Source organism: Magnolia sinica, chromosome 16 (genome assembly GCF_029962835.1).
Source record: "Magnolia sinica isolate HGM2019 chromosome 16, MsV1, whole genome shotgun sequence".
NCBI classification, from domain to species: domain Eukaryota; kingdom Viridiplantae; phylum Streptophyta; class Magnoliopsida; order Magnoliales; family Magnoliaceae; genus Magnolia; species Magnolia sinica.
The window spans coordinates 73167641-73171482 of NC_080588.1; the positions used below are offsets into that span (position 1 = coordinate 73167641).

Here is a 3842-nt window from a genome sequence, read left to right on the forward strand (position 1 = left end):
CAAATCTAATTGTTTGTATACCGAGTAGGGAATCAGATTGACGCTCGCTCCTAAGTCAAGAAGAGCGTGCTCAATGCGGTATTTACCGATCATAGATGATATGGTTGGGCTACCAGGATCCTTATATTTCTGTGGCACGCCTTGCTTTAGGATGACACTTACTTTCTCTGTCAAGAAGATCTTCTTTTGAATACTCTGCCGTCTTTTGGTCGTGCATAGGTCTTTCAGTAATTTGGCATATGAAGGTATCTGTTTTACGACATCAAGTAGAGGAATATTGACTTTCACTTGTTTCAACACCTTTAGAATATCCTGAGAGTTAGAGAGAGGTTTTGGTGCAACCAACCGTTGGGAAAATGGAGCAACTGGTTTCTCTAGAAGTTCTGGTTTTAATTTTTGTGGGGCATCACTAGATCCATCATTGTTGCCCTCTTCTGGTTCTTGAGGCTTTTCGAGCTTAACTAGAATGGTTTTGTCAATAATCTTCCCACTCCTAAGAGTGGTGATGGAATTAGGGTGCTCCATCTGATTTGAAGAGTTGGAATCACTTATCTCGTATTGCGGTTTAGGATTGGGGAGTGGTTGTGTAGGAAGCATCCCCTTTTCTATAACCGTCATATGGGAATCCATCTTTTGCATAAAATTTGTAAATTCTTGCACTGCCTGAGCTAGCTCTTGTATGGAATTTTGAACTAGTTCTTCTTGAAGTTTTCCCTGATTTGGATTTTGATTGAAGAAACCATGAGGGGTAGAAGTTTGTCCATTCCTCCAACTAAAAATTGGATGATTTTTCCAACCAGGATTGTACGTATTAGAGGTTGGTCCATCGAAAGGTCTTTGATAATTATTTACGACATTAGATTGTTCATTCAATACTTCTCGAAAGGCAGGTATTGTAGGACAATTTTTAGTTGTGTGAATGTTGCAATCACAGATGTCGCAAACAATTTCATTAACCTTATCCTTCTTTCCTTCCATGGCCTCAAATTTTCTTAGGAGATTAGTCACTTTATACTTGAGATCATCCTCTTCTTTCAAGAGATACAATCCACCTTTCTCCTTAGATTGAGTCGGCCTAGACGTGGTGTTCGAATTTGGGTAATAGTCCCATGATTTTGTTTTTTTAGCAAGACTATCGAGGTAATCCCATATCTCATCGACATCTTTATTAATGAATTCTCCATTATACATTGTCTCGACCATTTGGTGCATGGAAGATGTCAGTCCATCATAGAAAAAATTTGTAATGCGCCACATTTCAAAGCCGTGTTGTGGGTATGAACTAACCAAATCCTTGAACCTTTCCCAACATTGGAAAAATGTTTCATTTTCCTTTTAGGCGAAGTTCATGATTGCTTTTCTGAGGGTAATCGTTTTATGATGTGGGAAAATTTTCTTTATGAATTCCCTCTGCATATCATTCCATATGCCAATGGATCTAGGATGCAGTGAATGTAATCACGTCTTAGCCTTCTCTTTCAAGGAAAAGGGAAAGAGTTTTAGCCTGACTGTATCCTCAGATACATTAGGAAAGTATAAGGTGACTATAATCTCATCGAACTCTTTCAGATGTAAGTATGGACTTTCTGATTCAAGCCCATGGAATTTAGGAAGGAGTTGGATAACCCTTGGCTTGATGTCCATATGTTTTGTATTTTCAGAAAAAATCATGCATGAGGGTGTACTCACCCCCGTTGGTTGTAAATAGTCTCATAAGGTACGAGGCGGGGGGTGCTTGATGCACCTCATTCTCATCCCGAGTGTCCTCCACCCTAGGTGGAGGTAATGCTTCAGGTTGATTTGCAGCCATTACTTCAATCAACTTTGGGGATCTCGAGAGGTGTCTAGTCCTGCGGTGTACAGTCAACCCCTCAACCAATCCTCCTTTGGTCAAGAGACGTCGAGTGTTATCACGTGCCCACTTGGGCATGAAACACTCTCAGCCCTCGATTCAAATTCTAAAGAAGAAAGGAAAAAGATCTAAAAGAAAAAGGAAAGTTGGAAAGAGGTTACTAGATTAGAAGTTTCTATTTGAAAAGGCCTGCAAAAAAATAAAAGAAGTTAGTCTTTAGAAGATAAAATCTAATATAAAGAATAGAGGAAGTAAAGAAATTAGAACAAAGTTACCAACTAAGAAGATCTAACAAAATCCTACAAAGCAGGAAAGTAAGTTAGTATCTAAAAATCAAATAGAAAGAAAAATCTAAAACTAAAGTTAGTACAATCCTAATCTTAATATAATTCTAAAACCAATTAATTTCAAAAATACGTAGCCGTCAGTCCCCGGCAACGGCGCCAAAAACTTGTTCACTCCCCAAGTATAGGGTTGTGATGTAGTAATAAACTTGGTGAGACCGAGGTCGAATCCCAAGGGACTGGAACCTGTACGTAATCTGAAACTAAATAGAACTAAAAATAGTCTAAGACGAAATCTAAAACGAATGAAATTGAGGGAATAATGATGAAATAATTATCTAAAATTTAGAGAATTCAAAGGTATGAAACTAGGGATTCAGAGGATCCACTTGTAGAGATTAGGGAGATCTTATGCCTGCTTCAAGAACTCAACTGAACAAGAGTCCCATCTTCATCCAGTTGAAGGGTGTAACCATGAAAATCAACTGAACTTCATTTGATATAGTTTTCAAGAGATGAAAGGTATATGAATTAGAATGGATTCCATCACCAAACCATGCCCAAGAGACAAAGTAAACAACAGAATTAAATTAATTACCAACCAATCAATAATGTATAAAGGTTAGGAAGGGTGCTGTCACCCGGCCATGCCCAGGAGACGATGGTGAACAACAGGGCTTCCTGACGTCATAAACATAAAAAGGAAAGGAACATGCTCAAAGCTATCGCAGACCCATTGTAATTTTAGTCATAACAGATCATTAAAAACTAAAAACATTCTCTTAATTAAACTAAAATCAACATCAGTTCAGTCTAAATAAAAGGCATAAGTAATAAGTCTCCCATCATGCTACAAGCTTCACATCTTAGCCCTAGCTAAGAGGTTTAGCCTGACCCCTTTTTTTTCTTAGCTTGTTAGTACACCACACTGTGTGTTCACACATCACAGTTAGCCACCCCCACCAGGGAATCGATGCCAAGACCTCGGTGTTGAAACGAGGTATCTTTCACTCAGTCTACCATTTGAGCTATGGATTTGGGTGTGACCCAAACATGATTAAGCTAATCTCTAAAAAACATAAAAATAAAAACAAAAATAAACACAAACTCTATTGTCTCTCTCTCTTGTACGTGCAAGCCCACTTATCGGCCGTCGATCCTTCCCTCTCCCTCTCTCACTCTCTCCCATTTTTATAGGGAAAACAGTCGGTCATGGCTGGAAGTGCGTAAGAGGCTCTTACGCACTCCCTGTTGCAGCAGGAGACGAACTAACTTACGCTGATGCTCTCTGGGGCCCATTCTTGAGTTCAAAAAGGAAATCCACTCCGTTCACCAGCTTCTCCTCGAAATTTCAGTGGAGACAGCTGGTTTTGGCTGTCTGTCGATGCGGCCCAGGGAATAATTCATTCCGCCGTCCATCCTTCTTTTGATCACTATTAACATGTGCCCGCGCGCATGGGAATAAAAGGACACCCAGGATTGGATGAGAGGGAACATAAGCTTCTGATAGATAATCCAGATTGAACCTTTGCTGCATGATGGTGGCCCACAACGAATGTATGCAGCCTCTTGCGAAACAGAATCGACACACGTCGAGTTTGTGAAGTGTGACGGCCCACTAATTGCTGTCAGGTGGAAAATCCACACCGCCCATTAGATCCAGGACGAAAAACCACCCAGGAAGGCCAATTCATGTTTGATTTCGA

At 40.0% G+C, this 3842-nt stretch overlaps 1 non-coding gene across 1 annotated transcript; it reads left to right on the forward strand.

The window, feature by feature from the left end:
* Positions 1 to 1261: 1261 nt before the first annotated feature.
* On the forward strand, positions 1262 to 1368 carry LOC131230093 (small nucleolar RNA R71). The gene has a single exon (XR_009163818.1). It is a non-coding gene; the product is annotated as a small nucleolar RNA R71 (small nucleolar RNA).
* The last annotated feature ends 2474 nt before the right edge of the window (positions 1369 to 3842 follow it).